The following is a 26,785-nucleotide window of genomic DNA, read 5'->3' as shown; positions in this document are numbered from 1 at the left end:
CTATAATCCATTTGTTTAAACCCTTATCCCCACTGTGATGGTGTTAGGAAGTGGAGCCTTTGGGATGTGATTAGGTCATGAAGGTAAAGCCATTGTGAATTGGATCAGTGCCCTTATAAAAGAAACCCCAGAGAGCTCCCTTGCCTCTTCCCTGATGTAAGGAAACAGAGAGAATATGGACATCTATAAACCAGGAAAACAGGTCCTCACCAGATGTGGAATCTGCCAGAGCCTTGATCTTGGACTTCCCAGCCTCCAAAATGGTGAGAAATAAATTTTAGTTTATAAGCCACCCAGTCTACAGTACTCTGTTATAGCAGCTTGGACTAAAACAGTAGCCCCTCTCCTCATTCCCCCCCCCAAACACACACACATACACACTCCCCACAAAGAAAAAAATAAGCTGTCATATGATGCTTGCAATAATAAGTGTGTTTATGATCTGCAAGAATCTCAGGAAGCTGGAGAAATTAACTAGTGCTGCTTTGTAGCAATAGCTGCTGTCCATGGTCTCCTCATTAATGTCATGTCCTCAGAAGCCAAGAGCTCCCAGAGAGACTGTTCTGTCTCCAGGCTTGTTTTCCTTTGCTGTGAAGCCTGTTTGCCCAGAGCACTGGACACGTTTTGTCAAAGGGAGCAAAGACACGCTCAGTGTTCAACCGACACCACACTGTTTGTCCTTGGATGAGTGTGCTGGTTGGGTCAAATCCCTCAAAAACCTCTGCAGAAATGGAACACTGAAGCTCCTAGATGAAAATAAACGGTGCCAATTTTTAAAAATATCAACATTCCCTAGGACCTATGTTGTCAACTATTCATAAACCTTGCTATCAGAGGGACATGTAGCTCAAAACCCTAGAGAGCTGCCAATTAATAGTTTATATTATAACAAATATGTTACAAAAGTCTTGAACATTTAGTTAAAAAAGCAAAAGTGGGAGGTGCCATGGATGTCCATTGGGTAGGATACCATGACTGAAGAAAGAAGTCTTCGATGCGTGCCGGGGTAAGGTTTGTGTGCGCCATTTTTTATTGTTCTTTGGGTTGAAAATAGAGGTGTCTGCATCAGAGACCCTTCATAAGAAGTATAACTCGGAGGAAAGCTGGAAACTTTTCTTATATATATGAAAATAAAGTATGCTCCCACGAAGTTTCCAAAAGGCAGTTATTACAAGGTGGCCGGCCCACTATGTGAGATTGCACCTGTGCTTTCTATTCTGGAGAAAGAACTGGAGAGTTCACCTGGTTGACATTGCTTTTGTCTTCTGGAACCTGTGCTCTGGTTAGTTCTCTGTGCTTTAACAATTACAGTTACCTAGCCTATTTGCCTAAAAATGCCCACCTTCCTGGAGCTCTTTAGGCCATAATAATCATTATGAATTTATAGAAGCCAATTTAGTGGGAAGGTTTTTTTGAATCATTAGAATAATTATTACATTATAATCATTAGGATTTGTGGGAATTAATTATAGCAGGTAACTATAAATAAGACAAGTAAATAATGAATCTCAGACTAGAAATATATTGCATCATATTCTGAAACTACATACAACACATATCCAGAGGAACATGAATCTAAGAACACTAGCTTTAAATACATGAATTTCTATAGAAAACTCTCTGTTTCAAGTTTAACAGGGCATAATCTTTGGGATTGGCACTGTTGGTCAGGGGCTGTGAGACAAATCTCTCTGCCAAAAATTCCTAGCATGATCGACGTATCTGCAATTGATCAAATGCCTTGGAATTCGTTTCAATTATTGAGTTTCTGCCTTAGAAAACTTAATTTCTGATTTATAAATCCTTTCTGTAGAATGATTTTGGAAGTATAAAGACATTCACTGGTTTATACAAAGCTAGGTTGAAAGGCCTATTTGATGCTCGATTTTTCTCACATTGGTCATATATGCCCAAGCTTAATAGACTTATAAGAAGAGAAATATAATGAATACAATTTTCCAATAGGTTAGGGAAATGACCACCAAATATTCAGCCAAATGCAATATTGGAGTAGCCACTGCAGTGAATCCTGTGAATCCTAGAAGATGGAATAATAATCAAAGATGTTATACCATACTCAACCTGTCAAAATAACATTGCACTATGCCTACACACACAGCAGTCAAGGTCAGCAACCCAATGAGTTTCTACTTATTACCATCTACATGACAAGTCCTGAACTAAATGCTATGAAAAATAGCAATGTACAAGACATGAATGCTATCCTTAAAAAGATTTCCATTTCCCAGATGAAATAAGATTTCAAATATCATACCTAAAGGAGATAAAGTCTAGTACATAATAAAGGTCTAAAGTGCTCACCAATCATGAATTTATTCTACATTTGTTCAATGCCTATATGCCAAACACTGTTCTAGCCACTAAGTGGATAAAATGAATTCCATGTACTCTCTGCCCTCAAGAAAACTCATAGTAAGAAGTATAATTTCACAAATGATTTACTATAGACACTGAAATTTCCCAAATCACTTTGACAGCTGAACACTTTTTTCCAGACTTGTGTTCTTCAGCACAACTTGGGAAATGCTTGTTTTAATCCATGAATGGTACAAATCTTCAAATAAAGGAAATTTATCCAGGTTACAGCCTGAGTAATCTTCATGGATAATGTGGATGTCAATCAAAACACTGAATGTTATATGGGTTTTAGAATGGTGGGCAGATTCAAGGCAAGGAAAGCATATAAGCCAAGTACATGTACAGGCAGATGATAATAAAAATGACTGAATTACAGGCCTTTAAGCACAATAGTGGAAAACAAAATTTGATAGGTGATTTTAGACCAATACTGGACAATCTAAAAACACAAACTGACCTAGCCCTTTTGGTTCAGTGGAAAGAGCGTCGATCTGCAGACCAAAGAGTCCTGGGTTTCATTCCCGTCAAAGGCACGTACCTTGGTTGCAGGCTCCTCCCTGGCACTGGCCCTGGCTGGGACTCATGCAGGAGGCAACCAATAGATGTGTTTCTCTCACATCAATGTTTCTCTCTGTCTTTTCCCCTCTCTTCTATTCTCTCTAAAAGTCCTCGGGTAAGGATTAACAAGAGAAAGAAGAAAGAAAGAAAGAAAGAAAGAAAGAAAGAAAGAAAGAAAGAAAGAAAGAAAGAAAGAAAGAAAGAAAGAAAGAAAGGGAGGGAGGGAGGAACTGAATTTTTTTTTTTATTCTTAAGAAAGTGACACGAGAAAGCCATATTTTTAAGATGTAACCTAACCATGCTATTTTCATGCATTCTACCCATAAAGAAAAAATATGGAATATACTCAAAGAATAATAGAACCCAAAATCTCTCAAACCATAAAAATAGATTAATGTGATTATAGAAACAAAGATTAAAAAAATGATACTTTGCATAAGAAAGTATAACAAAACTAGACACAAACAAGGTAAAGGATGGAGAAAATGTATTTGTTTTTTCACTTACAACTTTTCAGAAAGTCCCCAAAAGTATACATACTAACGTTTCCTTCCAAAACACACCCATCACTACCATCTCCCACTTAAAATGTCTTTATAGTACCATCAGAAAAATCCACAAACTTGATAGTCAAACCAAGAGTCTCTAAGATTTCTAATAGGAAGTGTTAAGGATGATTTATTAATTATTTAACAAATTTTGAAGAAAGGCAGCATACTGTAGTGGGCAAGATCATGGCTTTAAAAACATGTATACTTGGGTTACGTGCAAGATCATGGCTTTAAAAACATGTATACTTGGGTTACATGTCAAATCCTGGCTCTGCCACTTACTAGCTGTGTGACCTCAGGAAAGTTACTCAGTCTCTCTGTTTCTCATCTAATGAGGCCTAAATAAGTTGATGTACATGAGGTGCCTTGCACACTGCTTATCACATAGTAAACACTAAATAAATAGTAACTATTACTGCTGATATTGTCATTTATTATTATTGATGTTCGTAATAGTGGTGATAGATACTAACTACATGCAATTACTACGCTAAGCATTCAGCATGCAAAATGGAATAAGGTACAATTCTTGCCTTTCAAGGGGCTAACAACAACTGTTCAGAGCATTGATAGGTGTCAAATAAAGGATAAGAGCCACAAACATTCTGGGGTCCAGGGATGAGGGAGAGAACTATGAACTTGAGTGGTTGGCAAAGATTCCACTGCCTGAAAATTATATAAGTTAACTGTATTATTGCCTCTATTTCTGCTAGCAAACATACATAGGAGCCAATCTAAAAATATGGAATATGAGAAGTGAAAGAAAGCTCAGAAGATGAGCCAGCTAAATCCCCCCTTTTAAAGGTAGAGAAATGGATACCCCTAAAGAGAAGAGGCTTGCCCAAGTCACAAAACTAGTCACTGAAAACTGAGGTGAGAAAGTCGTTTGAAGCTTCTGAAGTTTGAGGTTTCTCTGTTTCCACTCTGAAAGGAGTAGCTAACCCACTTCTGTACATAACTCATTTCACTATGCAACTGGCCATATCTAACCTCCAGCTCAACTCTCCTCAGTTCAAGGATCAGGTCACTTCCTGTGGTCTTTGTTGTTGTCATTAGTTAATTGAGCTGAATTCCACATCTTTACTGAAGCCATTCATTTTAAAAGGTTCCACTGGCAGTTTGTTGAAAGACACTTCATTTTTCTCATAATAGTACCAATCTCACTCTCTCAATTGCTTTTCTCATAAGGGGATCCAGAATAGGAAGTGGAATTGTTCTCTTGCTTTGATATTTATCTCCCTTCCTTTGGTGAGGATCTGCTCCAGGCAGAGGAGTCCAGCCCCCCTGGACCCAAGATTTCAATTCCTGCCTGCCCTGGACAGCTCTGCAAACTTGAAACAGAATTCCTAGCATCAGATTAGCATCTCAGCCTAAGGGAAGGCCGTGTTCTGATTTAACTTGCACCTTTTTTCCTAATGCTTAAAACCCTGTTGCTTCTAAATTTTTAGAACTAACTTATTTCCACAGTTTAGAGTTTTTGAAGAATAAACACATAGTGTCCATTACTGTTCTGGCCTCTCAACCAGTGATACAGTCAAGAACATCAAGGTCAGAATGGCTTTCAGGACATCCTACTAAGGCCTTCATTCAAATCCAGTGCACATTTAAAAGGACCTATTCTAGAAAATCAAACTATCCAGCCATGAATTTGAGTTTATTTTCTGAAACTTCAGTCTCACTGTCAAATCATAGGAAATTTTATATTTTCCCCGCATTTTGATAGCCTTGTGGCTCTCTATCGCTCTGTCACCAGCTGGATTATGGTCTGCTAATGGTGGTGGATTCCAAAAAAGACAGAAGGCTGATTTCAATTCATTTGTTATTTTAATGACAAAGAATCACCCCATAAGCCATGTTAAAACCTCATTTAATCTAGAAAAAATAGAGGCACCAAGACATTTAAGAGGGAACATGGTAATATCAACACCCGTCAAAGCTGAAATAATGGGGTGGAAGGAGACCAAAGAAGGCAGTCCTGGGAGGCAGATGACCATCCCAGAATGAATCAGCAAGAGCTGTTAACATTAGCTACCACATTGCTTAACCCTCATTTTATCAGAAATTTAAAACCTTGCATACTTGTTCTCAAAATTGAGAGAATAAGGAGCTACTTCTGTGCAGTCAAAACACAAGAAAGAAATGGATTAATAGAACAATAATTCATGCAGGGATCTTAGAGATGGTCTGTTATACTTTAATAACGTGTGAGCTAAAGCCCAGAATGGGAAAGTAACCAAGGTTCTATCCAAGACTCTTTTTTTAAAAAATATATTTTATTGATTTTTTACAGAGAGGAAGGGAGAGGGATAGAGAGTTAGAAACATCGATGAGAGAGAAACATTGATCAGCTGCCTCCTACACACCCTACACTGGGGATGTGCCCACAACCAAGGTACATGCCCTTGACTGGAATCGAACCCGGGACCCTCAGTCCGCAGGCCAACGCTCTATCCACTGAGCCAAACTGGTCAGGGCTCCAAGACTCTTTTGAAATGGCCTTAATGTCATCTGAAAAATGATTTGCCAACATCCATTATTCTAGTCTCGGCTCTGTCACTTAGTAGCCACATGATACGATACAATTTGCTAAACTCCATGCCTTAGTTCCATCATCTGTAAAATGGAGAAACCAATCGTGCCTAACTCATGATGTTGTTATACAGATTACTGAGCTATGTACACAAGGTGCTAATCACATAGTAAGCATTTCATAAATGAGAGGCTTAACTATTATTCTTTATGATGTAAAACTTTAGTATAATATATTAGGAGTCAATCCGACTCCTCTCCCCTAATCCTCTGTTTCTCAGTCTCTTCCCCTCTCTTTCTTTCACATGTGTACCCTCAAAGCACAGAATGTGGAGTCAGGAGATCTGGATTTCCATCTCAGCTTTGCCACAGACTATGTTGGGTAACCTTGGGCAAGTCAATTTACCAATCTAGGCCTCAGACACCCCATCTATAAGATGGAGAAATGTGATCAGGTGTTACCTATGGTCCTAAACATCCCTATTATTAAATGGACTGTACAATCTAGACTCTTGGTCAGCTCCCCGGGCCATTTCCCTGGGTTTCCAGTGGGAAAAGCTTCCTCTGATACTCAGCCCCACAGATAGTATCTCTCAGGGACTGGGAGAAGGTTGGAGCTCTAAGCTCAGCTCTCCATTCCAGCATCACTTCCCAGGAGTTACTCAGAAAAGCTCGGAGCAGCTCCCCATGGATTCATAAAGCCTGGGCCTGTGGAAATACCCCACCTGTCTCAAACTCTCCCCTCCAACGGCTTGCCATGGACACTTACCCTCCCAACACCATGGCAGCTTCTGTCCTATTTTCAAAGAACCTTACTTATTGAGGAGTGGCGGGGGAGGGGTTGTGGCTGAAGAGGCCCACTGTGGTCCCATCAGAACATTTTCACTTTTAAAGGCCTTTGTTTTCAACCAATGAATGTCGCCTAAAGAGACAGAGTGAAGCCTGAAAATAAAATTCAGAGGAACTGACTCTATAAGGTGGTCTCTGAAATCCTCCTAGACTTTATTCTGTAAAATGTGCATAGAGAGTTTCTTATATGCGAGGTGTTATTCTAAGAGCTTCACCGAGTTACCTCATTAAATCTTCACCACAATCTTGGGAGGTATTTCAATGACAATATTTTACAAATGAGGACACAGAGACACGGTCCCTCCATGATCAGGTCTGTAATTTTCCAACAAACATTAGCTACCTGGCCACTGCAACCAAGGTTCAATCTGCCAGTCATATTTATCTTGTGTGGTTTTGATATAGATTTTTTTCTTTCTTCGGCAGTGTTTGCTTACTCTGTGATGGGTTTTAATTGAGCCTTCTTCATGTCTACAGAGCAGATGCATAAAATCGTTAAGTACTATTGAAAAAACCTCAACAGGAATATCGATTTTTTTTCCTACAGTTCTTTCCTGACATGGTCATTACTGACCATTTAGAGTTATGCATGTTACAATACATTGACCTGGTAGGTACTGATAAATACAATCTGAGTGATTTTTGATGGCCCAATTTTACCTCCTTAGATGAAATGATACAGCAGGATGATGAGAAACAGGGAAACATATGTCACTGCCAAATTTGAGACCGTATGATGCAAAGGTTTTCTCTTTTTTCTGAGTGTCTTTTATAATGTAAATTGTCATTTAAATTTAAGTTCTTTGGTTCCTGTATTAGGCCAATCTGAGATATGTATATATACATATATCCTGTCTGAATCCAAAGACCTGAGAACCAGGAGAACTGATGGGGTAAATTTCAGTCCAAGGGTAGGAGGACACCAATGACCCAGCTCATACAGTGATGAGAGAGAGCAAGTTCACCCTTCCTCCCCCTTTTTGTTCTATTCAGGCCCTCAACAAATTGGATGAGGCCCCACTCACATTGGGGACAACAATCTGCTTTCCTCAGTCTACTGATGCAAATGATAATCTCATCTGAAAACAGCCTCATAGACACACCCCAAAATAATGTTTAACCAAATATCTGGATACCCCAAGCAGGCACATAAAACTAACCATCACAGTTTGACAGTTCCTGTAAGTTAAATGACACTGTTTAAAGTCAAACTGCACAACATTAGGAAGTGGCAACAAGTTAGAATTCTTTTCTCTCAAGTAATTTAGGGAAGATGGACCATTTTTTGGGTCATAGAAAGTTCCATATAGTTGTCTTTCCATTCGTTTGTAAAACTCCTTAAGGCCAGAAATCATGTTATGCAACCTATGTTCCCCTCAAAACTTAGACTGGTTCTTAGAATGTAGAAGACACAACATAACTAAGGCAAGAAAATATGAAGTCGCTGAACATTTGTAGGGAATCATGAGATCACCTCATTCACACTGAAATGTAACTCATAAGCAAAAGCCCTTGAGTAGAGGACCCACTATGTGCAAGCTTGGTATTTAATGGCTAAATGATCAACTGGAATGAATGTTACCCTTCCCACGGGTATTCACACAGATCTTCAGCTCAGAAAAAATTAAAAGCAACTGTGGCCAATATCTTAATTTTTTCCCTTGCTAAATTACTATGGAGATGAATTTTAGCAATTTAATCCACCCAGCTTAAACTAATTCTTCATTAAAGCATAACTTTGTCCCATGGGAAACTTCTAAATCCAACAGATATGAGCATGAACACCTCCAGTTTGTTTTAATTATTTTTCTTAAATGAGAAGCTGAGCACATTTTTCTAAGGATTAAGTAACTTTAGGTCTCACAAATGTGGTATTCTCAAACTAAATCCATGGTCTCTCATGTTGCAATTCTTTTGCAACTGGAGGAAACCCATTTTGTATCACTATGGGAAAAGCATTTAAAGAATCCAGAAAGGCTTCGACCTGCTAACATCTCTGCTAAATTCAATATTAACACCCTAAAAGTCTATGGGTTACATTCCTCCTTAAATCTCTATCAGGCTTTCAAATGAGCAAAAAGTTATTTTTAAAAATGAAAACACTTAAAAGCATGAGAAGACAAGCCACAGAATGGAGGAAAATATTTGAAAAGAATATTCCTGATAAAGGGCTGTTAACCAAAATATACAAAGAACTCTTAAAACTCAACAATAACGAAATAAACAACCTGATTTAAAAATGGACCAATGATCTGTCCTGGCTGGGTGGCTCAGTTGCATCATCTCACACACCAAAGTTTGCAGGTCTGATTCCCAGTCAGGGCACATACCTAGGTTACAGATTCCAAGGTTCTATCCCTGTTTGGGGTGCATATGGGAGGTAACCGATCAATGTTTCTCACATCAATGTTTCTCTCTCTCTCCCTCTCACTCTCACAAAAAAAGGACCAAAAATCTGAACTGACACTTCACCAAAGAAGATATGCAGATGATATTTCTATAAAAAGATGTTCAGCATATTGGAGAATTGCAAGTTAAAACAATGAGATATTGCTACACATCTATTAAAATGGCAAAAATTCAAAACACCGACAACACCAAATACTGGCCAGGATGTGGAGTAAAGGAAACTCTCATTCACTGATGAGGAGAATACAAAATGTTACAGCCTCTTTGGAAGACAGACAGTTCTTGCAAAAAACTAAACATACTCTTACCATATGGTCCAACAATCATGCTCCTTTGTATTTGCCCAAGTGAGTTGAAAACTATGTCAACATAATAACCTACATGCAATGTTTATGGCTACTTTATTTATAACTAGAGGTCCGGTGCATGGAATTCATGCACAGAGGGATTGGGCCTAAACCGGCAGTCAGACATCCCTCTTGCAATTCGGGACTGCTGGCTCCTAACTGCTGGCCTGCCTGCCTGCCTGCCTGATCATCCCTAACCGCCTCTCCCTGTCTGCCTATGCCTGCCTGATCGCCCCTAACCACTCTGCCTGCCTGCCTGATTGCCCCTAACTGCTGGCCTGCCTTCCTGATCACCCCTAACTGCCTCTGTCTCAGCCCCAACCACTGCGGCTTCATCTGGAAGGACGTCCGGAATGACGTCTGGAAGGTCGTTCAGCTGTCTGGTCTAATTAGCATATTACACATTTATTATTATAGATTGCTAAAATTTGGAAGCAACCAAGAAATCCTTCAGTCAGTGGATGAATAAGTAAGCTGTGGTACATCCAGATGATGGAATATTCAACACTAAAAAGAAATGAGTCATCAAGCCACAAAGACATGGAGGTACATCAAATGCATAATACTAAGTGAAAGAAGACTATCTGAAAAGCTCCAACTATATAACATTCTGAAAAGGTAAAATTATAGAGACAGTAAAAAGATCAGGGGTTGCCAGGAGCTGGTGGGAAGGGGGAATGAATAGGTGGAATTCAAGGAAATGTCTGTATGGTACTATAATGGTAGATATGTATCATTATATACAAGGTGGGGCAAAAGTAAGTTTACAGTTGTGAGTACGTGAAACACAGAGTTGATAAAGCTATTGTAATGACCATAACCTGCATGTCTTTTTCCATACGAACAACTGTAAACCCACTTTTGCTCCACCTTGTATTTGTCAAAACCCACAGAATGCATACCACCAAGAGTGAACCCTAATGTAAACAATGGATTTGGGGTGACATTGATGTGTCACTGCAGTTGCATGGATGGTAACAAATGTACCACTCTGGTGAGGGGTATAGTGCACGAGTTGGTGAAGGGGATATATGGAAACTCTCTTTACTTTCTTCTCAATTTGCTGCAAACCTATAACTGCTCTAAAAAATAAAGTTTAGCCTGGCCAGTGTGGCTCAGTGGTTAAGTGTCGACCCATGAACCAGGAGATCATGGTTTGATTCCCCATCAGGGAATATGCCTGGGTTGCAGGCTCAACCCCAGTAGGGGGTATGCAGGAGACAGCCCATCAATGATTCGCTCTCATCATTGATGTTTCTATCTCTCTCTCCCTCTCCCTTCTTCTCTGAAATCAATAAAAATATATTAAAAAATAATAAAATTCAATGGAAAAAATATCATTGGGTGAGGATCAACAAACAAAAAAAAGATATAAAATGATGTTTTAATATACATTGTGGATTACCACAATCAAGCTGGTTTACATATTGACCACCTCACACAGTTACCATTGCATGTGTATATTGAGAACACTTAAAATCTGCTCTCTTAGCAAATGTCAACTATACAGTAAAGTAATGTTAACTGTAGTCAACACTCAGTACATTAGATCTCCAGAACTTATTCATCTTGCATAACTGAACACTGTACCCTTTGATTAACCTGTCCCCATTTTCCCCAGCCTCCCAGCCCCCAGCAAGCACCATTCTACTCTCTGCTTCTGAAGTTCAACTTTTTAAAATTCCACAAGTAAGTGGAAGCATATAGTATTTGTCTTTCTGTGTCTGGCTTATTTTTCTTAGCAAAATGTCCTGCATGAACTATAACTTTAAAGCACCCTCAGAAAGATGGAAAAACTAGGTTGGGAGGAAAGCACTTTTATTAAAATACTAAAAAATTTAATAACCACAATGGGAACACTGACCCCTAATAAAGTATATGTCGCATTGTTGAATTATTTCCACTTTTACACGTGTGATCAAGCATGAAAGTTTGCTTTTAATTTACTTTACAAGGCCTTCTTCATATCCTTCTCCCCGAACTACACAGTGCATTAATAAGGCAATAAAATAAATCAGATTCCACATAATTCAGCATCGTAGGAAAACTTAAAGAGCCAATCCAACAGAAAGAACTTAAGAAGGGTGGTAAGAGAAACAGAGCCTTCGTACCCCTGAGACTCAGCATGAGCACCGATCCCAAAAAGCCACCTTTGTCTTCAAAGCTTAGAAACAATGTTTGGACTGCACTTCCTATTAAATTTCTGAAACACCACATCAACCATGTTAGCATGTGGACACTTTTTGTCATTTTAAAAAATAAAGACTTCAGCATGATTTGATGGGCACCTACTTTGAAGAGCTAATGCCATTTGAATCTTTATAGGCAGGTGATACTGAGGCAAGAGCAACTTCTTAGAACACATTGCTCAATTATTGTTTGGTCACCAATATAGATTAAATGGCACAAGCAGAATTAGAACAAGTTTTGACTATATCTGGAGTCCATTCTAGGCTCACCCTTTTAGATTCTTTTTTTAAAATATATTTTTATTTATTTCAGAGAGGACGGGAGAGGAAGAGAGAGATGGAAACATCAATGATGAGAGAGAATAATTAATTGGCTGCCTCCTGCACTCCCCACACTGGGGAATCGAGCCCACAACCCGGGCATGTGCCCTGACCCGGAGTCAAACCGTGATCTCCTGGTTCATAGTTTGATGCTCAACTCCTGAGCCACTCAGGCTGGGCCTTTTGGATCCTTATATGAGAGCATGCATGATACCATTTATATAAAATCACTTTGTATCACTTCAGAGTAAGTACCCAAAAAATCAGGTGCATCAAGACATGAGCTTTGAGGATCCAATCATGTAATGTACCACTCATTTGATGGCTTTCTGCACTTTAGAAAAAATACTTGGACAAAATCAAACTCAGGGATTCTATATTTTCTATACAAAACAGTGATTTTCAACCAGGGGCATTTTGCCCCACCAGGGGACATTTAGTTTACAAGCCATTACTCTGTCTACCACAGTAACTTACTTTCAATTACCATCTATTTGTACACAGATGACTCTCAATTTTATCTTTGTATCTCTAGTCTAGACTTCTCTTATGAACTCTAGAGCCATCTACTCAAGTGTTGAAAACTCTATTCCCAAATCAAACTCATACATAACCGTCCTCCCTAAAGATGCGTGGCCTCTGCCAGTGTTCCCAGCTTCAATGCATGGCATCATCAGCCATTCAGTTATGCAGGCTAGAATCGTGATGCTGGTCATCCTTAACAGCTCCCTTTTCTTTCCCTGCATTTTCAATCCACTACTAAGTCTTTTTACTTTTTAAATATCTGTTTCCAATTCACTCCTGAATCCTATTACATTCTTCTTACTATCTCCGCCTCCCTATTTAACTACTCTAATTCAAAAAACCTTCATCTCATAAAACTACTGGGAGACTCTCCTAACTAGTCCACCCCCACCTGCTTCGACCCCTCCCATCCCCACTCTTTATTATGGCAGAATGATCTTTTTTGGAACTAAAATCTGATCAAGTCATCCTCCAGCTTAAATTTCTTGATGGCTTCCTGTTTTCCTAGGGGTAAAAACACAGCACTGGAATATGGCACACAAGGCTCTGCTGAGTCTGGCACCTGTGTACCTCCTCCAGCCTCATGCAGTACCAGGCCACGTTGCTCTTCTCTCAGCATGAGAAAGCACCCACTTCTCTTTCCTCAGGAGCCCCTGGCACACACTGTCTTCTGCCCAAAATATTCCTCATGTTTCTCTTACTGTGTAACTTCTATTCATCCTCAGCTCACAACTTAACCATCGTCTCCTCCTGAAATCACAACTATGCTAAGTGCTACAAAAGAGATTTCTTTGTAAGATTATTGAATTAATAGTTATACACATACCCCTGCATTTGATTGTCCCAGGAGTGCAGGACAGGGTCTGTGCTCACCCCTGAAGGCCTGGTGCCTAGCCCAGGTCTTGGCATAATGCTGGCATGCAATAACTATTTATTAAATGGGTCACTCTGAATCAATAGGTAAGATGTTTATTACTATACAGAGTCAAAGCAATAATCAGAGTCATCTTGTTATCTGTTCATTCAACAGTTTTACTGAACGTGCCTTTGTTTCAAACACCAGTAATTTTATTTGCTAGTTAGAATCTCCACTTGCAACAACAAAAGTCTAACAATTGTATTGTAAGTTCAAGAAGAAATAAAAATGCTCTTTGGCATTCCTTGATTTCTCTTCTAGGTATCATTTTCTTCCCCTGAGATAGATTTGGACCAATCTACAGGAATGTGGCTTAACTCTGTCTTCAACATCATTGGCAACAGTTCTCAAAGCTGCCAATGACAGTTGTGGACACTCATTGGAGATGACAGCAGATTTCAGCATGGCATTGACTTGCATGATGTTTTTTCTAATGCTTAAGAAGTTTGGTCATGTGTCAGAACTCCTCATGTTAAATGATCTATTAGGTGTCATGATCACCAGAAAGGTCATCTGTCACACTGTTGGCCAGAAGTGTCACCTCTGTTTAATGTGATATGAAGCCCAACTTCCAAACTAGGGAGATATTGGCATATGTCACTGCTGACTGATCAAAAGCTGAGGGTCTCAGTTCACATCCACAATTGCACAAATGAAAGCTCCCCATTTTATTCAGTGCATAAACTAAATGTATAACAGTTAAAGGTTCTACCACTCAATGTTATTGAATTTTATTAGTTAACAGTATTATTGGCTTGATCTTATAATGAGTATAAAGTAATATTCTAATGAGTATTATTTTGACTAAGATGAATAAAAACCTTTTTTTGGAGAGAGTTTACAAAATGAAAACTTTGGGTGGGGGGAAATAAGTAAAAATATTAAACTAATTTTGCCAAACAAGAAAGATTTTAACCATAAAAATGTCCAAGAATTCATTTGCAGGTAAGGCTGCATGATATCTCCGAGGATCTCAGGTGATTCCCGAGTTAGGTGAAGGTATCATCATATGCTGCAGTATCTAGCTTGAAAGAAAAATCACAACAACCATTAAGTTGAAACAAGTTTAGTGACATGTCCCTGGGAAGGAGGGGATAAAGACTCTCCAAGAGTGCTCAAAACAGCATCACCATGCTAACCAACAATGGCAATTATAAGAATTAATTATGAGGAAGAGTAATACAAGTTAAATATTTGTGCTAAAAAGTTTGTGCATGCATTATATCTGAGATAGTTTGATATCACAAAAGCTATCAGTTGGGTTTAATCATAGTCTTTGTCCAAGATATTTAAGAGTAAAAGAGAAAGTGTATGCTTTAAGCTGACATTTCATCATTGATTTGTGTAATCTTTATGTTTCCCTTTTTGTGTGTTTTCCTGGCTATAGTCCAAGTCGTTTTACCAATAATCTAGAAGATTGTTAAGATGATTTCTCTAGCACTAGCCAGTTTTTCTCAATGGTTAGAGCACTGGCCCGAGGACCGAAGGGTCTCAGGTTCAATTCTAGGTCAAAGGCATGTACCTGGGTTGCAGGTTCAATCCCTGGCCCAGTCCGGGCGCAAGCAGGAGGCAACCAATTGATTATCTCTCTCTCACTTCGATGTTTCTCTCTGTCCTGCAAGACTTGAATTTTTACTTAGCATAATATTCTCCAAATCCATCCCTGCTGTCACAAAAGGTAAGTTTTCCTTCGTTTTTATGGCTGAGAAGTATTCCATTTTGTAAATGTACCACAGATTTGTTATCCACTCACACCCCTTCCCTTCCCCCTCCCTCTCCCCCTCCTCCTCCTCTCCCCTCCCTTCCACTCTCTAAAAATCAATGAGAAAAATATCCTTATTTCTCTAGCTGAGATGTAAGTTGCATCCCTTAGAGAACTCACCAGTGTGTAAAATTTTTAAATTGACTAGGATCTTGCAAAGACTCAAATCCTCTTGCCCTTCAGACAAGCACTTGGAAAGACAAAGCAGTTGAGTTACTTCTCTAAAACACACAGTTGCCGCTAGAGCAGGCTGGGACTACAGTCTCCCACATAGAGTTCTGCGCCTTTTCACTATATCACGATGCCTCCCACAGCACTAAATTCTTTCAGACATGATTAGTCTTTGCAGTCTTTTGCTCAAGAAGCATGACTGCCTCCTTACACTTAAAAGAGACATTAAAAGAGCCAAAGAGCACAAACCATAAAAAAGAACTGATAAACTGACAACATTATAATTTAGAAGTTTGGTATTACAAAGGATACCATGAATAAAATAAAGGAACCGACAGATGAGAAGACATTAGTAATGTCACAACTGAAAAAAAGACTAGTTTCCAGAATATAAAAAGAGCTCCTATTATTAAAAAAGGAAAAGATAACAGGAAAAAATTAGACAAGGTATCAAGAAGCAACTCATGACCTGGCCAGCATTGCTCAATGGTTAGAGCATTGGCATATATGCCAGTGGGTCTCAGGTTTGATTTCTGCTCAAGGGCTTGGTCTCCACCCATGTGGGAGGGGCAACCAATCGATATATCTCTTTCACATCAGTGTTTCTTTCTCTCTCTTCCCCCCTCCCCCACTATCTATAAAAAAATACATATCTCCTCACTCTTGGGCCAAGAAAAACGAATGGACAACAGATGAATGAAATGATGCTCAACCACAGTGGTAGTTAGGAAGATGGAAATTAAAACAAAAGATAGAAACAAATTTATAGAAAAAGTTCAAGTTTGACAACACCTAGTACTGCCAATGCTGCAGAGGTCTGGGGGCTGTCATGTGCTGCCGACAGGAGTTTAAATTGGTGCCACTGACAATAAGAGACCAATAAAGTTGAAAATACTCTTACCCTACAATGCAGCAACGAGGTCAGTGGTTCTCAACAAAGAAAGGAGTGGCTCACACCCCAGGGGACACTTAGCAATGTCTGAAGACATTTTTGGTTATCACATATGAGGTTGCAAGGGGGTGGGGGGGTGGAAATACTGCAGTCCAGTGGGTAGAGCTGCTAAACGTCCTACAGTGACAGGTCATCCCTACCCACAAAGAATTATCCGACTCAAAATGTCAATAGCGGTAAGGTGGGGAAACTGTAGTGGCTTGAATGATGGCCCTCAAAAGATTTGTCTACCTGGAGTCTACTCATGTGAACTTATTTGGGGAAATGGTCTTTGCATATGTAATTAATTTAAGGATTTCAAAATGAGAACATCCTGGATTATCCGGGTATGCCCCAAATCCAATGACAAGTGTCTTCATAAGAAGAGAAGGCACAGACAGAAGGGGAGAGACACCGAAAAGGCAGCCAGATGAAGATAGAGACCGAGGGAACAGCCTCCAACAAATGCCAACAGCCACCAGAAGTTAGAAGGGGCAAAATATGGACTCTCCACTGGAGCCTCTGGAGGAGGTGATGGCCTGGTTTTGGCTTCTGCGCTGGCAAAGAGAAAAGAGTTCTGTTGTCCTGAGCCACCCAGTTTGTGGCGATTTGCTGGGCAGCCCAAAGAAACGAACACATTGTCCTAGACATACAGTCAACAGAAACACTTGGATGTGTATGGGAGGAGAAAGGTACAAGGCTGGCTATTGAAAAGTTCATTACAGCAAAAACCCTAGCCGGCTTGGCTCAATGGATAGAGCGTCGACCTGTGAATTGAAGGGTCCCAGGTTCAATTCTAGTCAAGGGCATATGCTAGGGTTGCAGGCTCGATCCCCAGTAGGGGATGCGCAGGAGGCAGACAATCAATAATTCCCTCTCATCATTTATGTTTCTCTCTCTCTCTCTCCCTCTCTCTTCCTCTCTGAAATCAATAAAAATATATTTTTTAAAAATCCTGAAACAACCTGAATTTTTATCAGGAGGAAAACTGCAAAATGTATGGAAGTTTATTCACTTGATGCTCTCCCGCAATGAAAATGACCAAATTAGAGCTGCTTGTATCAGCGTGAATTTCTTTCAAAAAATATTTAGAGAATAAAAGCCAATTCAGAAGGATATACATGGTGCAATATCACTTATATAAAGTTTTAAAATCTACAAAGCAATATCACAGAATATTTATGGATATCTGGATATCTTTAAAAAAGTATAATAATGTGCATGATAAACAATGAACCTACAATAGTTATTATTCCTATTAGGGATATAGAGGAAAAGGAGAGAGAGGGGTACAGAGAGACTCCCCATTTGCATCTGAAATATTTAATGTCTTTAGTTAAAAGAAACAGAGCTGATGAAGATTTGCAATGATAATAAGATCTGATAAAGCTAGGTGTTAGGTATGTTGTAATAATCTCCATTCTTCTCTATTTTAAATCATTTCTAAAATTAACTAATGTTTTTTAAGACAAGGAAATGTATGCCTTGTAAAACAAATTCAAATGATGTTTACAGGTATCAGGGGAGTAATGAAGAGCATGAGAAAATATGAGGAAATAGGATGTAGGTGGGGCATCTGGTTCAACAAGGATTGAGCCCTAATGTGCTGGGCGACCGCAGCACAGCTGCTTCCCTTTCTAGTGTTTTCTTCAGGGATTCCCCTTCCTTTCCTCTCCACCTATCTCTATGCCAGCTCTCGTGCCATTTGATTTCAGTTGAACATCCTTAGGTGACCTGCTCCTTGGTTTCCCCCTTTTTAACGCTGGTTCACAATGGAATCTGTGATCGTTGTAAACAAGAGGGCAAAGTAAGGATGGGGAGACCGCCATCTTTGCTACTTGGATCACTAACAGCCAACCTGGAGATTTGCATCCGTGACTTATACTGTACTAGCCAAACTCTGCCCAGACCTGGAGGAATCACAGCTATAATATTTTACATGGGATGTCTGAGTGTAGTAACAGAACCGTTTTTTCGATGCTTCTGGGCCCTGGCTGGGGTTCTCCTAGGAAGGCAAGATGTGCTGAGCAACAGGAACAAATTGTGAGGGCCTGGAATAGCTTGTGATTATGCACAAAGCACAGCCCAGTTTGTGATCATGAACTTAGTCAAGAAACCCCAAAAGAGGAGTCAGGGAAGGTATCCGACAGGAAAAATAATATTTAAAAACTATGCTTCTGGTATGTGGGGAAGACTGGCAGTTTGGGAATGTTTTTGGAAAGTGGAAAGATCCAGATTGCCTAACAGCCCCAAATACCCAGGCGTTTGCTCATCCGTTCCTTTTCAAATTGTCTCTAATGGCAAGGACTGGATTCGGTAACTGAATGATTGGCTTGAAATAATTAGGGAGAAAGCACTGTAACATCTGTTCTTTTGGCCATAACAACTGTTACAAAAGGAATCCCTTCACTCATGAATTTTTATATTAGATGAGGCACTTCCAAATGTGGGATAGAAACACGAAGTTATTCTTTAAGAAGAAAATAATACAGTCTATTTCCATTTTTGCAGCTCATTATCTCTCTTTGTCCACTATATATAATCTGTTCCAAGATTCCAAATGAGGACCTTGTTCATAGCATTGTTCTTGCTAACCTTGATGTTAACCCCAAAGCTTCTGGACAAGTGCTATAATCTGTTTTCTGCCCTCAGTGCATGCACAGAACAAAGGCCATTTAGCAAGAAGGCGGCTGTCGATAAGCCCAGAAAAGAGACCTCATCAGAAATCAACACTGATGGCACCTTGATCTTATACTTCTAGCCTAGGAAACTGTGGGAAAAGAAGTTTCTGTTGTTTAAGGCATCCCATATATGGTACTCTGCTATGGCAGCCTAAGCTAAGATGTTGCTCAATAAATTCTTGCAAAATAAATTGTATTGTGATGATGATGATGATGATGATGATGATAATTATGACTGATAGAACATAAACACTAAGTGTGCAATGATATAAGCTACTGAACTTCCTAAATACCCCAAAAATAATTTTTATCTGCAGATCAAAGATATTTAAACTACATTTAACAAGAATACAGGGAGAAAAACAAATTTCATTCTTGATCAGGTTATTTTTTTAAGCAAATGGAAGTATTTCATTTCAATTTTTAAAGTATACTTGGGCCTTCTTAATCCATTTAGGTAATTTCCATGATTATTAAATAGCAGTTCAAAATGTTCATACAATATAACCAATGTTGAGTAATTCTATGTCAAACTTCTTTGGTTGCCTAAGGCCTGTATATACTTGAACACAGAATTATATAACCGTGAATAATTAAAATTCCTTTAGGATATAAGTCATTTCTTCTTGCCCAAATGTACATGTATTCCCCACCCCATCTTCATCAATTTCATGTTCCTTTTCTCTTCTCCGCTGTGTCCCATTTGTTTGCATTATTGCACTTATCACAATTAGAAATAATGTATTTATTTGTGTATTTTTATCTCTTTCACTAAACAGTAAGCTTCATGAGTAAAGAAATTATGTTCAATTTTATCCCAGTACAGTAATCTCTAGACCTAGCACCATGCCCACCATATAATAGCACTAATAAATATTTGTTGAGTAAATAAATGCATTTTGGTAAAATAATTAAGTTGTTTACCTTTTTTAAAATATATTTTTATTGATTTCAGAGAGGAAGGGAGAGGGAGAGAGAGAGAAACATCAATGATGAGAGAGAATCACCGATCGGCCGCCTCTCGCACTCCCCCCCACTGGGGACCGAGCCCACAATTACCTTTCTACCAAACACTAAGTGCAAACAGAAACCCTTGTCTTCATTTTAATATTTAAAATCAACCCAATAAGGCCCAATACTTCCAAAGGATTGTTCTGGAATTATATGCACACCCTCAGAGTTCTGCACTGCAAGCACTGGCAACCCAGAAACATTTTCTCTTGCCAGCCCTGAATGAATCCATCAAGAGAAATAAATACTGCCAATGCCTTTCAAATACTCCTCTGTGTGATTGGCAAAAAGGGGATAAAGTGGGCCTTGCCAAGTGGACCAGTCATTCTCTCTCAATCAGCACTCAATATGGCTGACTTAGCACCCAGGAACTGTTCTCCAAAAGTCCAGAAAACAAATATGCTTGCTTGATGAATGGGAGAGTGTTTGCTTTTGCTATTTGTTCTGACTCACAGTGACTGATGTGTGCTACTATGGGTCATAAGGAAAAATCACAAAAATCTAATCATTGATACTTATAATGAGCTTGCTTTAGCTGAGCCCCCTGAAATTGTACCTGAGCAAAGTTCTTTCCAACATCATGCTCGGGTGACTTAGGTCATTATCCAATCATTTATAGTTCTGGAAAGGCCTTAGAACAATAAGCTGGGAGTGTTTCATAGTCTTTAAAATCAAGTCTGTCAGAAAACACATTGTGAAAAAGCAAAAGTATATGACATAAATCTTTATGTTGGTTTAAAGTTTAATAACTCTTTCTACATTCTCATCTTTTAGTTATTTACTCTGTGTATATAGGGACGTACATTATGCTCAGCGGACCTACTAATCAGCGAGGAATAAATTGGGGAGGTGCATTAAGCCTTTTAGGCCATTAGGATACCATTTAGTTCACTGGAGAAGGTCATTTACTTACAGCAAGGAACCAAGGTCCTTCTCGAAGATGAGCCATTTAATCCCAGCTCACCCACGTGATCCTGCCCAATATGCATTTTCCTAGTTTAATTTCCTCTGTAGGTTTCCTTTTATTTGTCCTATTTTAATTCTCCCATTTTATAGGCATGTTGTCTAATTTAAACTTAATTAAAACTTTCAATTAGGGGGGGAAAATGGATAGTTCTGGACACTCCATTAATGGGAACTACTTAATAAGCAAAATATCTTACTGTGCCAACTAGATCCAACGCTGTGGCTTCAAAGATCCAACTTGTTTTTTCCAAAGCCTGGCTCAGGTTGGCCAATGATGATGACTAACTGCCTCAAAGCTATAGAGTTTCATGTCTAAGATCACAGATTTGCTTGAAATGTAGAGAAGTGCTGTGTTCATCTGAGGCCTGTGAGTGACTCAGGAATGAATCATAATCCAAATGAGAGAAAACCAAACCAAACCAAACCAATGAAAGGACTTTTTCTGGAACTATTGGGAAAGATGCTCTACCTTCTCTGTGCTTTTCAAGCTGATAACACATAATTCTGGAACTTCTAGAAGCCTCGGAAGCCAACAAAGAGGAAGGCAGGGCCTTTTGTAGACTTCCCCCAAGAGCAGCTTCTTTGTCTGTGAAGCCATCACTCAATCACCCAACACTGAACTGAATGCACTTCCCACTGGGCCTCAGGCAGTGACAACTTCCCTTACTCCTGACCAAGGGCGCGGACTCAAGCCCACGGCATCACTCTCTCCAGTGACGATCCCGGAGAAGCCTCCTCAGATGTCTACAAGGCATCAAACCCAACTTTTTAAAAGTTCTGGTGGTGCTAAATAATAACATATTAGATACATCTTAGTGCAATGCTACCAACATATCTCTGGGGAAGAAATTTTTATTGAGAATGTGCTGATATCATTAATGATTATGATTATGATTATGATAGCTATGATATCTCAGTTTTTTCTTGAGCATCAGTTCACACTAACCCTATAAGGGTATTACTCCTAACTTATGGATAAGAAAAATGAGGCTCAGAACTTGCCCAAGTTTACTCAGTAACTAAGGACAGAGGTAAGATTTAAATCTACTACATCCATACGTTCTGTACTGGTTGGAGAATCACAGGCATCAGAACTACCTGGATCTTTGTTTAAGACATAGATTTCTTAAGTGCTCATCAGCAGATGAGTGGATTAAAAAACTGTGGTACATCTACACAATGGAATACCACGGTACTGTAAAAAGGAAGGAACTCCTACCATTTGCAACAGCAGGGATGGACCTGGAGAGCATTATGCTAAGCGAAATAAGTCAGTCAGAGAAAGATAAATATCACATGATCTCACTCATTTGTGGAATATAATGAACAACATAAACTGATGAACAAAAACAGAGATGGAGAAGCATCAATCAGACAGTCAAACCTCTGAGGGAAGGTAGGGGAGGATGGGGGCAAGGGGAAGAGATCAACCAAAGGACTTGTATGCATGCATATAAGAATAAAAACACATATGTAATACCTTAATCAATAAAGAAAGAAAAAAAAACATAGATTTGTGATCCATACCCTTCAGAGACTAGAATTAGAATCTCTCAGAGTAGGGTCCATTAAGCTCCACTTTAATGCACCTTAAAATTTGGGAAGCATCCCACTCACTACAGTCTTTTCATAAACCGTCTCAAGTCCATGGCCGCAGCTTGTTCAGCCAGCCTCTCTCTGTTTACTATATCCTTAAAAATGGATTCTGAAAGGTATCATATGTACCATTTTATCTCCTAGAACCCATCTGTTTCTCCAATTGTTCTGAAATGGATAGGAAATGAAGAAGAATAAAACAAACTGAAAGGTTTGCACAGACATGTGTGTAAACATTTATATAGTCATAGCAAACTATATTCCTTAATTTTTGACTTTGAAATAATTATAGATTCAGAGGAAGTTGCAAAGGAATGTATAGAAGGACCTATGTACCGTTCACTCAGTCCACTCCCACCCCCAAGTGTTAACATCTTACATAACCATAGCACAGTATCAAAACCAGGTAACGTACCTTATTCAGATATATGCACTCATTTGTGTGTGTGTGTGTGTGTGTGTGTGTGTGTGTGTAGTTCTATGCAATATAGTCACATGTATAGCTTTGTGTAACTACTACTAAAATCAAGATATAATCACCACAAAGCTCCTTGTGCTCCCCCTTTATAGCCACATATATCTCATCCTTTACTCATGGCAAATACTAATCTTTTTTTTCTATCTCTATAATTTTATTACTTTGAGAATCCTATATGATAAAACCCAAATATGCAAATCAACTGAAGGGCAGAACTGCAAATCAACTGAACGGCAGAACGACCAGTTGCTATAATGTTCACTGACCACCAGGGGCAGATGCTTAACGCAGGAGCTGCCCGCTGGTGATCCACATGCAAATCAACTGAACGGCAGAACGACCAGTTGCTATAATGTTCACTGACCACCAGGGGCAGATGCTTAATGCAGGAGCTGCCCCCTGGTGATCCACAGGGGGAACGCTGCTCAGCCAGAAGCAGGCTCACAGCTGGTGAGCGCAGGGGTGGTGCTGGCAGGCAGACATCCCCCAAGGGGCCCCAGACTGCAAGAAGGCACAGGCCAGGCTGAAGGGGACCACCCCCTCCAGTGCACGAATGTCGTGCACTGGGCCTCTAGTGTTATATAAAGGAAATCATACTGTATATAGCCCTTTGTAATTGGCTTTTTTTTTTTTTTTTACTGAGCATGATTCCCTTTAGATTCATCCAATGCATGTTGAGTTATTGTGTGCATCCATAGTTCATTTCTTTTTATTTCTGAGTAGTATTCCATGGGGTGAGAAAAACAGAGTTTAACTATTCAACCATTGAAACACATTTAGGTAGTTTTCAGTTTGGGGCTGAATAAAGCTGCTATGAACATTCATGTACAACTTCCTTGTAAATATAGTTTTATCTGGGATAAATGCTCACAAGTGTAATTGCTGAATCATATGGAAAGTTCATTTTTAGTTTTAAAGGAAACTGCCAAACAATTTTCTAGAATGACTGAACCATTTTACATTCCCACCAGCAATGTACAAGTAATCTAGTTTCTCTACCTCCCTGTCAATATGTGGTGTTATCACAATTGTGCCATCTCCAAAAAGAGACAGTTTTGTTTCTTCCTTTTCAATCTATATGTCTTTTATCTTTTTTTCCTTGTCTATTTTCACTGGGTAGAACTTCCATTACTACCTTCAAGGAACCCACAGGAAAGTGTTTTTAAAATGAGAGAGAAACAAGAATACGAAACAGAGAAAACAAAAGTGCATACTCGAGTCCTAACATATCAATAATTACTTTAACTGTAAATGCTCTGAGTACACTCATTAAAAGGCAGAGGATGCCAGAATGGATTAAAAATCATGACTCAATTATATTGCCTAAGAGAAACCCATTTCAAACTTATGACATATATTGAAAGCAAAATGACAGAAGAAAGAAATAGCATTTAAACATTGATTTAAAAAATTAAGTATGGCTATATTAATTTAAGACAAAGTAGACTCAGATTAGGAAATTACAAGAGGTTGAGAGGGACATTACATAAGGGTTAAAAGGCCAATCCAGAAGATGACGCAGCAATGCTAAATGTGGATGTACAAAACAGCAGAGTTGCAAAAACAAATGTGAAGCAAAAACTGACAGAACTAAAAGTAAATAGGTAAATTCCTAATTATAGTTGGGAAATTCTATACCCTGCTTTCAGCAATTAGGAAATTAGTAAGGATTTAGAAGAATTCAATGACACAGTCAACCAACAGGATCTAAATGACATCTATAGGATATTCTTCCCAGGCACAGAATACACATTCTTTTCAAGTTTCCATAGAATATTCTCCAAGGAAGATCATACCCTGGATAATAAAACAAATTTTAACAGCCATGGTTGCTTGGCTAAGTTAGTTGGAGCATTGTCCCATGTACCAAAAGGTTGCAGGTTTAATTCCTGGTCAGGGCTCATACATATATACCTCGGTTGCAATTGGGGCATGTATGGGAAGCAACCAAATTATATTTCTTTCTCTCTCTCCCCCCACTCTTCTCTTTCTCTCTAAAATCAATAAACATAAGGATAAAAAAATATTTAACAAGTTTAAATCATACAGAATATGTTTTCTGACCATAATGGAATAGAAATAGAAATTAATAACAGAAAGACAAAAGATGTACCTTCAAACACATGGAAATTAAAGATCTTTTAAAACCTCTCTAAGTCTCTCTTCTCTCATATCACCTCAACAGATTGTTGACAATATAAAATTGTCCCATCCATCATTTACACATGTTAATCTTACAAGATTTCAGGAGAATACATAAACTAAGTAAAGGCACATAAAAGCAAGGTTACATCTACAACCTGAAAACTTCTCTTACCCTCTCATTTTATGGAAAATGGAGGGCACGGATGAACCCCCAAAGCTATAGCCTCTGCCTGAGCTATGCCTGCAGACTCATAAGTAATTTAGGATTTTCAACTTATTCAGCTGAGATTTTAGGCATCAAGGGTGAAACTGCCCTTCTCCTCAGCTGCCCGCTTCTTTCTGATGTCACACAACCTAAGGCATATAAGCGAGGAAGGAACGGGCCCAGTGGGCAGTGCTGTGCTGATCTGTAATCAGGTGTCATTTCAGCAGAAAATTGCATTCTGCCCTTTGTCAGAGCTGCGAAGTAAAGCATGAATCCAGCAGAAATGGTTCACTCTGGCCCCTTCAAGGACTGAGCCTGGTAAGTGAGGACTTCAATCTGTTCCACTCACAGAAAAGGGCCTCTGAGTGACTTTAATCAAAACGCTGATGGACGGAGAAAGAGCCCAAACAGCAATGCCCTTCATCACTTGGGTCTCAGAGCCGAAGGAGAGAAGCCACTGAAAATAAGTTGCTGGTGTTTACAGAGGTGAGACTGACAATGGCAGAGCAGGTGGGGCTGAAAGCGTTTCTTACTGCCTGTCCTGAAATGGTCTAGAGGCAGTCCAAGAAAACACGCTGCATTCAGAAGGTATAGAGCGCCGTTTGTCTGCAAACACAGATGGTACCTCTGACCTGGACTCCTCTAATAAGTCTTTATGTACCATGGGCTCCTAGATAGAAAGCAGCTGGATTTGCACAGTCGTGGATCTGAGACTTCCCTGCTACACTCCATTTCCCCAGAAGCCAAATAAGGAGAGACCCAAAATAAAATGTTAAGTTTCCTCCAAGCCCCAACTGTCCATGACTAAAATCTGAACTTGGTATTCATCTGTGCCCCTAGAAGGGTTAAACCAAAGAGAAACTAACAAAGATAGTTGAGCAAAGATGTAATTTGTCTTTGGATGGACCCAAAGTTACTGTTGAGAAACCAATTTTCAGTGTTCTCCCCATGTGGCTTTCCATAAGAGCCAGGCTTGCATTCATTTAGGGTTTGTGTCAGATACAGACAGGAGAGAAGCTATTTCCTGCTCACCCAGACTGTGGCATTCTTCATTCCCACAAGACCTTGAAAAGAGTACAGACCCTGAGCTCTCTGGATGGTTTACGACCTTATCTAGAATGAAATAAATGAACTAAGTAAAGTTTGTGGTCTGTTCAAAGTCTATGTCAGCATGCAGATAAAAATGGAAGCAAAGCTACTTACAATTAGATCATTAAGACAGAAAATCTGCCATGGTCAAAGAGAAATAATGTTTTGAAATTACTT

The sequence above is a fragment of the Myotis brandtii genome, unplaced genomic scaffold, assembly GCF_000412655.1.
Source record: "Myotis brandtii unplaced genomic scaffold, ASM41265v1 scaffold32, whole genome shotgun sequence".
Taxonomy (NCBI): Eukaryota; Metazoa; Chordata; class Mammalia; order Chiroptera; family Vespertilionidae; genus Myotis; species Myotis brandtii.
Note: the sequence above shows the minus strand (reverse complement) of the source record.